General features: G+C 44.6%; 1 protein-coding gene across 2 annotated transcripts in view; it reads left to right on the plus strand.

Moving 5' to 3' along the window:
• The window catches only part of ADCY9 (adenylate cyclase 9), an 85,731-nt gene that overhangs the window by 34,684 nt on the left and 38,996 nt on the right, over nucleotides 1–12,051 (plus strand). The gene's annotated exons all lie outside the window — the stretch shown is intronic.

The raw sequence follows: 12,051 nt of genomic DNA on the forward strand, positions 1-12,051 counted from the left end.
TGTTTTTTGTCAGCCCTTTCAGGTCCTGGAAGGCCACAAATAGGTCTCCCTGAAGTCTTCTCTTCTCCAGGCTGAACAATCCTGGCTCTCTCAGCCTTTCCTTGTAGCAGAGCTGCTCCATCCCTCGGATCTTGGTGGCCTCCTCTGGACTCACTCCAAGAGGTCCATGTCCTTCCTCTGCTGAGGATCCCAGATGATCTTTTTCTTCACTTTGAACACTGATACAGAGATGTAACTTTAAAAACCTCATATCCTCTTATTTTTAGTGCGGGAATTGTCTACAATATGTAGATTTATTTCTTTTAATTTGGTCCCCTAAGGACAAATCTTTTATGTTCTCTGAGTATGAGTTCGTTTAATCAAGTTTAAGAGGTGTTATTCAAAGTAACAACACCGAATGTACTTCGGTAAAATTTCATAAAACGTTCCCCTAGGAACAGAAATACTATTTCATAGAACCATAGAACGATTTTCATTGCCTGGAGAACATTTCTGTCTCATTCTTTTCAGGTAAGTATTTAAGGTTGCTTGGAGAGTGTGAGGCTCATCTTTATGAAGGTGCCCTAGTGTGTGGAGCAGAGCTGGCCAGAGTTTGCAGTGAAGCAGAACAGCAGCACCAGGGCTGTGTGTTCCCTAAAGCCCTGCCCTGCCTCCTCACATCATTGCTTTATTTTGTTGTGGCTTTTTGTCATGGGAAGAGGTGACAAGTGACACCTGTGGGTAGCCAATACTGAGGAAAGGTTACATGAGGAGGGTCGTTCTGACCAGTATGTGATGGGTATCTGGAAACATATGAATTATAATTTCCTTATATGTGGTCTCAAAGGTGCCTGAGATTATGTATTTCTGACATAAGTTAAACTGTGGGTGCCTGCTGTGTGTTTTCAATATTATTTCATCAGTTGCTTGGGAAAAAAAAATCAAAAACTACTGATGACAGGATGACACTTGGTTTTTATTTTACCTTCTAAACTCTGGACTTTACATTTTTAGCAGTGACCAACCCAAAAAAGTTTCACATGCAGAGCCCACCAGCTTTGCACATGGTTTTTAAGTGATTTGGGTTTACTTTGCTGTGAGTCCTTAGAGTGTGGTGCAGTCTCAGCTGAGAGCAAGGGCAGTGTCAGCCCATGGGACTGCCCTGGTTTAAACAAAATGCTGAGTTAGCATGTCACATCCAGCTACCTGCATTATGCAAGAGGGAAAGAATTTGCCTGATTGTAGTCCTGTCAACACACAGAGATTGCACTAGTATAACAAAATCAGCTCCTAAAGTCTTGTTTAAATTGGGTCTGGTTTCTATTAAGAAGTGGTAGTCCAGAGAGCCACATTACCAAGGGCCGAGCAGGCTCCAGTTGCATCAGACTATTGTTTTTTATTGGAATCCTCTTCTCCATCCTGCATGTTTGTTATTCATCAATTCCAAAGTATCAATCAAGAAGATAGGTGGCATCTTCTGGTCCTGAGTGGAATTTTGCTGGGTGGGATTTCTTGTAAACTTCTAACTGCTTTCACCCTGGCCTTGCCTTTTTAGTTTAAAATGAATAAATTCCCATTCCTGAGAGCCTGGAGCTGAGAAAACTTGCACTTGGAGTCTCTCTGTCTTTAACTTTTTAATTCCAGCTGCATGTAGTAGAGGCTGGCACGGCAATCTGTAGTTCCTGAGGTGTGCCAACCCTATGTGGGCAGAAAATGGAATATATATGATGTCTTTCTGGAATGTTTGTGGCTTTGTATAATTGTCCCATCTACAGCAGTGGAATTATTCTTGAGAAATCCTTATCTGTCCATAGATCTCTGGTTTATAACGCTGCTGTTTGAACAGCTTGTTTGAAGTCCTTGCCTTAGAGATATCCCCCGTCCAGTTTTCAGATCTCATTTCCCTCCCACACTAAAATGTAGCTTTAAGTTGGAAGCACTTTTTCGTTTGTAATAAAGGGAAGTTTTGGAAGTATATTCTACATATCCCCAAAGGATTGCTGCACTCTTGGAGCCATGTGGAATGTCAGAACTTCCCACATATGCAAATTCACCAGGGAAGCATAGACAGATCCTGCTTGGATTGAAGAGGCTGTACAGGAAGTGATTCCCAAAGGCTTCCTCTGTCATCCCGCTGGCTCCGTGCTGTTGCCGTGCAGCAGGAATTCAGTGTCCAGGCAGGGATGCACGTCAGGGATGTGTGTGATGGAGGAGCTCCAGGGGCTGAGCCGTGGCCCTGCGTTTGTTCAAGCAGAGGAGTTTGGGTTGGTTATGGCCTTGGCTGTCTGGTTTGGGACTCTGAGGTACCTTCCCTAGGAAAACTCCAAACCCACATTTGCATCCTGAACACGGAAGTGGAAGAAAAAGACTCTCTTTAATGTCTTCAAAAGACTTTGCAGTGCTGTGGCCTTATCATTTTTCTCGAAGAGCAGAGTCCCCAGCCTGCCAAAACATATCTCAGACACATTTACATCTGCTTTGCATCACTGCAGCCACGCCCACAGCCTGGACCTCTCCATCCCACAGCTCCCAGTTTGCAGTGGGTGCCCCAGCGGGCTGGGCAGTGCTGGACTGAGGCTCTTGGTTTCCATCCCTGCTGCTCCATCCTTCTGCTTCTCTGCCTCTGCAGTTTCTTCAGCGCTGGCCCCTCGTTCCCAACCCAGCAGTGAAGCAAATGTTGAGTTTCTGAATGGGCTGTATTCATAGTTAAATTCAACTTCTAGTTCATTATTCTTTAAGTGTATTTTCAGAAAAGGTATTCTGTGGTAGGAATATTGTAGTTTTTGAAGCAGTTGGAACCCCCTGCAAGCACCGTGTCCCCGTGGGCTTGGGTCCTCTTGTTTGGGCAGCTGCATTGTTCAAACATTTCATTTTCTCTCATCACACATATTCCTTTCCAGGTGTTAAAATTAACACAGATTGCAAAGGGATGGTCAATAAATGTGAAAAATAATGTCAATATAATAAGAGCAAAAGCCTTTTCAGGCGTGTGATTGCATCATGGAATTCATTTTCATGACCAAGGCTGGGAGGGTTTACAGGAGGGTTGATCAGTGTCAGGAAAAGCCAGACAGTATCTTTACCAGTTAATCCCAAATAAGGCCCTCTTTTTAGCTTTAAATGTAAACACATCATGTACTTCATAGGTTTTGTGAGGAACCCTTAGGATAGAGAGAATCTTTCCTCTGCAGCACGCTACTAAATTTGTGGGACTTAGAGCTTCCCTTGCGGAGCGCGCTCTTACCCCTGGCACGACTGCAAAATCCCAGGCTTACCTTGCCTCAAACCTGCTTTTCTTTCCTATTAAGGTGTCAAACTGTGAGTTGTGTTGAGGTAAAAAATGTGTTCAAAACCCAGAGTGGTTGCAGAGAACAGGCTCATCTGCTGTTTGCTCTCAGGCCTCGGTCCGTGGCACAGGTGGAGCAGAACGTGAACACGGGCAGTTGTAAACCCCAGGGTAAGGGTCAGTCTCGCTCTTCAGCCCATCTTTCATTTGCCAGGAGAGTTTAAAAATACACATGTAAATATATTCCTGAGCCAGCAGTGGCAGCTGGACCGATGTGTTTGAGCTGCATGTCTGTGCTGGATTTGCCCAGGCCTTTTCTCCCCCAAGTTTTTTGTTTGGTTGGGTTATTTTATCTCACCCAGGTTGAGAAGAAGATAAAAGAGACTGAAGGAGGCTGGACTGCCAGGCTGCAACTTCATTGCTGCAGTTTAGCCATAAATGTAAATTGTGGGTTTGGGTCCAGGATTGCCCACTTAAAACTGGCAGATGCTGAATACCAAAATTACACATGTGTTGTTGATCAGCATTTTCCAAACCTGCTGATGGCTGTTAGCTGATCAAAAGTAAGTATTTTGCTAAACAAGAGAGGCATAAGGAAAACAGCGGTTTTCCATAATTCAGAAGATGCCTCTGGTTTCTCTGGCTCTTTGGAGATTATGAGGATAGGTTTAGGGTTTTGGTTTTTTGTAGTTTCTTTTGTCTTTCCAGTCTATAAAGTTCTGTTTCTTATTACCATTGTTTCTGCTTTCCAGAGACTTAAGATAGCAAGTTGGCTCAGAAATTCCCTTTCTCATTTCAGCCACAGGAAATGTTGCTCCATTGATTCAAAGTGCTTTTCCAGGTAGGCTGGAAATTCTGTTGGAATCCAGGTGTTTTGGGTTATGTGCTTTTATTTGCACTGAGCTGGAAGTGGTTTCTACAGGTTAGAGGGTGGGACTTGCTTCGTTGCTTTGCAGGTTGGGGAAAATCATTTCTTGTGAAGTCATCCAGTGTCCTCTTGCACAGTCCTGCAGTGTGACCACCACACTGCCTGCTGATGTAAAAGACAGTGATGTGCTTCTGGCTTTTAGCTATATCCCTGAAATATCTGGAGATAAGAAACTGGAATTCACATGCAACTCTTATGAGTATTTTTAGGGCTCTAAAGAAAAAAACCTCATGAATTCTTTTTCATGTTATTCTACACAGCCATTCAGAGCAGTTGGATGTGTTGTGCCTGCCTTTCCTGGTGCTTCCACCACCGTTTTCCAAGAAGGATGGATATGATGATGTGAGGTCCTTTAGGTTGTATCTGATAATATTTAAATGTTCAGTAAACCGCTGTGGTATGTGATGCTACAAACCATCCATCACACAGAAAGAGTAGGAATTGGTCAGCGTTTATTGGGGTTATAAATCAACCCATTTGATTGGGTTTATTAACATAAAAGTCTTCCTTAGTTTTGTGTGAAGAAATCTTCTGGGTTTGGCTTGCAGGGACCTGGTTGCTTTAATTGTAAGGAGCACAGGAGGAAGGGACTGTGCAAGGCAGGACAGCTGTGCCTGTGCCTCTCTGCCGGGAGCAGCACCAGCCTCTCCTGCTGGGTTTGGAGATGAGATGGGGGTGTGGGATGTGGGGCTCTCCTTGTGCCTGGAGGAAGGTTGGTGAGAGGAGAGCTGTGCCTGAAAGAGAAGTGATTCACAGAACCACAGAATCATTAAGGTTGGAAAAGCCCTCCAAGATCATCGAGTCCAACCTGTGACCGATCACCGCCTTGTCAGCAAGAACTAAGTGCCATGTCCATTTGTTTCTTGAACACCTCTGGGGATGGTGACTCCACCTTCCTGGGCAGCCCCTTCCAGTGCCTGACAACCCTTTAAAGTGAAGAAATTCTTCCTGATATCCAGCTTAAACCTCTGCTGGCACAACTTGAGGCTGTTTCCCCTCCTCCTGTCCCTTGTCCCCTGGGAGCAGAGCCCGACCCCCACCTGGCTCCCCCCTCCTGTCAGGGAGTTGCAGAGCCAGAAGGTCCCCCCTGAGCCTCCATTTCTCCAGGCTAAACAACACCAGCTGGGGACATTTTCTGAAAGACTGAAGTAAATGTGTATTTGCTGTCTAATCACAGAAATGTTTTCTAGTCCTCTCTGAGAAAAAACTGTTTAACGGATAAACTCCGCCTGGCACCTGGCACAGCCCACTGGGCACAGCTGGCAGCTGCAGTTGGGCCAGCATTTCCACTCTCAGAGCATCTCATGGAAGCTCTGCCCTCTCTGTTCAGCATGGCCAAGGTGTTTGATCATCTGCCCAGGCCCCTGTTGGGGAGGAAGGTGCTGCAAGCACTTGCCCTGGGAGTGGCCTCTGGGCATGGCCTGTGGCACTGCACAGTCCCACGAGTGCTGGGCTGCTGCAGAGCTTCAAGCACAAATTGATAAATATTTTTTTTCCCCCCCAGTTGTTGACATGCTTTCTCTGCAGACAGTCTAATTACAATGCACTTGCTTCCTTCAAATTTAAAACATACCTACAGGCCCTTATGTGTGAAAGACAAAACTTAAAGTTGAGCTGCAAAGTCAGAGCAACTTCTTGGGGCTGTGATAAGGAGTCAGTACAAGGGCAGTGTCTCTGCTCTCACAGCTGGGACAGTTCAGTGATTGGAAAGTGTTTTGCAGGGCTGCCATAGCCCCTGGTTTGTATTGACCAGTCTTGTTGCCCAGGTAACATTCCTCTGAGCTTTTGCTTCTCTCTTCATTTCTGCTTACACAAGTTCTTTAATCATGAAATGAATTGAGGCTTTAAGGGGAAAAACTTTGTGAAGTTATTTTTGGTGTAACAGTCTTTTGACAAATAAAGGTTGCAGAAGAGGGGAGAGAATATTTTTATATAAATAGCGACTGTTATTTACATTTACAGTTGCACATGTCCTGGCACCACCTTCAGCTTGGGTGCTGGGTACCACTTTTGAAGATGCTTCAGTTGACATCTGTTGTGTATTATGACCTGTATTCTGCACCTTCCAGTGCCTAAAGGGGCTCCAGGAGATCTGAAGAGGGACTTTGGACAAGGGCCTGGAGTGACAGGACAAGGGGGAATGGCTTCGACTGACACAGGGCAGGGTTAGATGGAATACTGGGAAGGAATTATTGGCTGTGAGGGTGGGGAGGCCCTGGCACAGGTTGCCCAGAGAAGCTGTGGCTGCCCCATCCCTGGAAGTGTCTAAGGCCAGGTTGGACAGGGCTTGGAGCAACCTGGGCTAGTGGGAGGTGTCCCTGCCCATGGCAGGGGGTGGAATGAGATGGGCTTTAATGTCCCTTCCCACCCAAACCATTTTAGGATTGAGCAGTTGTGGATGTCAACAGGACACGCCGGAGTTGCTGTGAAGGGTCAGTGGTTGGGCTGAGCTCCTGTGAGTTCAGAGGGGTTTTGTGGTGTAAAATCCCATCTCCCAACTCAGTAGGTGAGAGTGCTGTGCTGGGGAGGAGGAAGAGGTTTGTGTGAATTCCCTGTACAAGAGTGAGTCTGATAAAGTGAGAAAATAGTCCCCATAAATACAGATTTGGCAACTGTTGAATGTTAAGACTAGGAGAGAGTATTTGCTACTGAAAATCATCTTTAGATTCAGCAGCACCTTGGACCCAAAGAACACTAAATCTCCTGGGCTGAGGGTATTCTCTATATTGTTTATTGCATGAACATTAGACTAGGTTAGTGCTTGAAAAATCATTTAAGCTTTGACCAGATAAAAAAAAGAAAACCAACACAGGAAAGTTAGAGAGAAGGTAAAAAGAGACTGCAATTAGAGGTAAATACCTTTCTGGGGGTTTTATTTGGTTTGGTTTGGGGTTTGGGGGATTTTTTTTTTTTTAATTATTATTTGGCTGTCATGTTACATTCCAGAAATCACAGTTCAAAATTTAGTTTACAGAGCAGGTCAGAGTCTGATGAAATGGTGTGGCAGCATCATTCATTGTGTGAGGAAACCTCACTGTAGGTATCTGTTTCCTTTCCCTGGAGTGGCAGTGCCTGAATATCAATACTTGCCCTCCCAGATTTTTGGCAGAGTGCAGGGAGGGTGTCTTTAAAAGGCATGGAGAAAACTTCCTTCTGTCTTTCTAAAAAGAGAAAGCAAGAGCTGATGGGTTGCAGAGAAGCACAACCCAGGAGCAAATTACCCATCAGTGGAGGAAGGAGCTCAAGCCAGTCCTGAACTGCAGAGCTCTTGTTATGACCTTGCTGGCTGCTTGTATCAGTCATATAAAACAAGATATTAAATTATTGAAAGTGAAGAGTTAACACTGTCCATCACAGACTGCAGCAGGAGATTAAACCACTTTCTAGCTGGAAAGTGCCTTTTGCCCTGCCCTGGCAGTGACAGGCACTGGGGTTCTCACAGGGAACCAGTTTTCTTGGAAATTCCACCTTTGTGAGGTAAGGTACTGCAGAAGGAGAGGGGTGTGAAAATAGAGCTCAGGTAGTTCTGTAAATTTAATTATCGGGAAGAGATGTGATTAAATGGCTAAACCATGGGGACTCTAAGGGAAATGATGGAGAGATAAACAGAGAAGGAACAGCATTATTACAAAGGGGGTGTAATCAATACAGTTTGGATTTTATTACATCAAGGTAAGGAATATTGCTGTGTCCCAGAGGGATGGTACTGGAAAGCATCTAGTCAGAAAAGAAAGCTCACTTGTTACTTAAACTGCACATACTGCAACTAAACAGGTGAAGTGATCCATGGAGGGAGGAACAGGGATATATAACAAAAGTGGGATTATATTTTTATTAAATGAATCAGTAAGGCCACGACTGAAATATTGCCTTTTTTTTTGGTGTCTATTCGAATTGGTGCTGAAAAGGGTTTCAAAAGCATTTGACTTTCATTAGATAGAGACGTGAGAAGCATCGATATGTTTGCCAGAGAGAAGGGAATTTTGCTGTCTGCTGTCAACAGAGGGATGAAAAGTTTCAGTTCCAGACAGGTGAAACATCAAAACTTGAAACTTGAATGTTATTTTGCCAAGGAATTGCTTATCAGTATTTGTGTTAATCCCCCCTCCCCTGTAGGAGCAGACATGCCATCTTTAACAGCTGCAGGGAGGGATGTCCTTTCCTGATGTAAAAATGGGATTAGCTTGGCATAACAGCAACTCCTGACCTGAAGTAGTGAGGATAAATGAGCTGAAAGGAAGGTGTAAATACCTGAATTAAGGACTTGAAGGACCAGGACATCTTTTCTCTCCTTTTCCCTGTTCCTTCCTGGCAAGTGGCTTCCCACTAAATACCTGAGAGGGTTTTCCTGCTGCAGCCAGGGGTGGTGGAGTCGCTCCCGTGGCCCATCCCAGTGTTCCCAGGGATGGGCAGGAGGGAGCCCCATCCTCTGCCTGTGCCTGTGCTCCAGAACTCGCCTTGGCTCTGCAGCCACCAGCTTCTCTCACACCACCAAAACCTGCTGGAATTCTGCCTGGCATGTTTGCACATGGCCTTATTTATACTCTTGTTTATTTTTGTGCATGCAGAAAATAATTTGCATGTAAGTGCCTGCATAGGATTTTTGTGTTGTTGTTAGGAGTATTTTTTAGTGGTTGAGATGGTTCTCTGTTTTTTTGAAGTTCAGAGAAATGTCTGATAAAAGAAAAGCAAACTGAACAAAGGAGCCAAGTACAGAAATTTACTGTTTCTTTTAAAATTCAGGACTAATAAACCCACAGTGGGCATCTCACCTGTTGTTATTTTGTCAGAAATATCCTTTATGAATGCTGCCATGTCAATATTCAGAGCAGTTGAATTAAAGAAATAAGTGTTTTGGCTCAGTGTGCAGGAGCTGTTAGTCTTTGTAACACTTAAAGGTTTTCAGACCTTGAAATCCATTGAAGGAAATGGCTTGTGTTTCTCACAGATTCGTGATGTAGCTCATTTTTCCTCGAGGGCAGAAAATACTGTCTACATTAAATCAGTTTGTTGGGGGGTGGGTTGCTGTAGCTCATTCCCTGTCTTTGCTTCCAAGAGCCACCTCTGGAAAAAAGCAGATTTTCAGGATAAAGCCTGCCAGAGTACAGATTTGCTATCAGCCACTTCGAGGTTGTGTTTCAGCATTTATTTTGAATAAATATGGGGGAGTAAAAGGTTGAGCTTGGCCTTTAGAAATAACTCTCCAAGCACCTCGTAGCACTTTCTTCCTTGCCATGTCTTGAGTTACTTGGTTGCACAGCAACACACCTCGAAAGTTGCACTTTCAAATAAAATATCAGCTCCTCTGCTTATTTCTTTCTTATTGTCACATTACTTCATTGATTTAAACGTGCAGCACGGTGGTGTGGATGGTTTTCCATACTCCATACACCACTTGTATGGAAAATGTCAGTGTTGGTTGTACTAATTCCCTGGGGTATGTAGAGGGAGGAAGAATACTCTTCCCAAATAATACATCTTGGTTACCCCATTACAGCTCTATTCCCCTAATGACCCTTTTTTATCGGGAATATTTCAGACTCAGCGTAGGAGTTGCTTTGTGAAGTGTCACAGAGTTCCAAGGAATACTGAAGCAAATTGAATTCTCCTATCATAAGAAGGATTTAATAACAAAGTATTAGTTAGGCCACGTTGGTAAAGTTCCGTAAAGATGAAAGATTTTTACACCTCTTCATTTTCCAAAAATTTGAAAAAATAACCTTTTTTTTTTTCTTTGCTCTCCTGTTGGCTCCACACAAAACCTGTGCTGTGATTCTGCAGGATATTGGCTTTTCTCTGTCCCATTTCGAATGACCCCTTTTGAGTATCGCTCCTTATGCAGGGATGTGGTGGAGCTGGGGACCATGAGAAAGGAACAAAGAGATTTTTAGAGTCCTTGGTGCCAAACCCAACCCTTTCAGCCGACTTTAAAGCCTGGGGGGCAGAGTGGGTGCTGTCAATGTGGCCGTGGGCTGATGTGTTTGCCAGAGAAGAAGAGGACAAGGTGGTGGATCCTGCTTTCCCAACCCCATTTTTAATGTCTGGTTTACTGTGGCCTTTTCCCTTTCTCCTCAGTGTGGAGCTCAGCCTGGAGGTAATTTTACTGCATGCAGCAGATTGACAAAATAATTCTGCTGCACAGCACGGTAAGACATAAAAAGTGCCTTTTCAAAAATACAATAAGCAAAGAAAAGGTGTTTGTTTAGGAAAAAAAAAATAAAGGAGGGGTAATAGGAGTAGAGAGGTAATCCTGTTGCTTTAAGGTAGCTTTTAAAAATAGAAGTAGTAAGTTATTGCTTCAGCTTTTACCACACTAAACATATAATTGTGAGCTGATTGTGGTGAATTCCTCGCTCGACAGCCCCCATCGATGGAAGTTTGAAGGACAGGGCCTGACATCTGGAAGCCAGCAGCAGCTCAGGATTTTATTAAGCAGCACTGCCAAATAAAATCCAAGCACTGCAATAAATGATTTAAAAATGAAGATTGGCTGTGGGGCAGCATCTCAAAGACAGAGCGAGTGAGATGGAGTTCGGAGCACTGTGTGGGAGCACCAGAAGCTTTCCCCTCAACTTTGGAGCCTGAGGGGGACATGGTGGATATGGACGTGGGTTTCTGTGGTGGTTGGAGTGCTCAGGAGTTGGAAGATTCGACTGGAATAGACAGAGAAGCTGCACAATTGCTGTCAGTGTGCCTGGCTTATGTTTATTGGAAAGGTTATGGCCGAGGGATGGTCGGTGTTGTGTATTACAGAGCTAACCCAAGGTTTATAGAATATGATTTTCCGTCTGTGAAGAAGATTATGAGAGAAGAGAGTGACCTTATCACACAGAGCAGAAACCTGCCCTCTTCCACAGGCTGCAACTGGACATATTTATTTCCAGCATTCACCCCGTGGACAGAGGCAGTCGAGTGCGGTCGATGCTGTGACAGTCGGGTCTGGCTGCAACTGGGTGACAAGTGTCAGGGCAGGGAGGGGACACAGAGCTGACCCACATGGGAGCCAGCAGCCATCCCAGGAGCCAGGGGCAGCATCCCGAGGGACACTGGGATCTGGCAGCGCAGAAGAACGAGCGCTTTCCCCTTCTGCACACTGGTGACCTCCACACTTTTCAGGGCACATCGCTGCCTTTCAGTGCTGAGCAGGAGATTGCCCATCCAGCGGCAATAAAATGAACTCCTCTGAATTCAGAAAGCAGTGATTAACAGCTCCTTCTTAGTCTTTGTGTCTAGAAATAACCCAGAACATCACAACGCAAAGTTCAAGGAAGTAGAAGAAGTGATATGCTAAACAAAATCCCAAGCTTTCATTTTTTGAACAGGTTTTTGATACAGCTCAGCTTGATACAACCTGCTATTTACCAGCCTGGCCTTTAATATTGGATCTGCTTCCCAATTATGCTTCAATTCATACACCAGTTGCAGAGGGCGTGTGTGGGTGTACGTGCGAGAGAGGGAGATTGATTTTGTTCTTTAAAAATGTGAAGTCTGCACTAACTCTGAAAACCCATCAGAATTTCTAGCACTTAAATGCCATTTCCTTTCTCAGTGTGCTACCAGCACTAAGTGATGTTCACGACAACTCCCTGGCAAGTGGAGGAATGCATGCTGGTTTTCAGAAGGAGAATATTAATACAGATATCAGTGAAAACCAGGCTGCAGATCCTTTCCACAAGTAAAGGGTTAATGTGAGAGCTCAAATTACGACTTGGAAGCAAATACGTAAGGTCTTAGCTGTGTTTTTCAGAAGCAGATGAGTGAAAATGGAATAAAGAAAGTACATTTCGGTCCTGGCTGTTGCTGTGTGTTTGAGTCGTCCCTTGTGCCTGGACAGCAGGTTTGGGTAACCCTACATGCC

The sequence above is a fragment of the Neopelma chrysocephalum genome, unplaced genomic scaffold (genome assembly GCF_003984885.1).
Source record: "Neopelma chrysocephalum unplaced genomic scaffold, ASM398488v2 Primary Assembly neopelma1_65, whole genome shotgun sequence".
Lineage (NCBI taxonomy): Eukaryota > Metazoa > Chordata > Aves > Passeriformes > Pipridae > Neopelma > Neopelma chrysocephalum.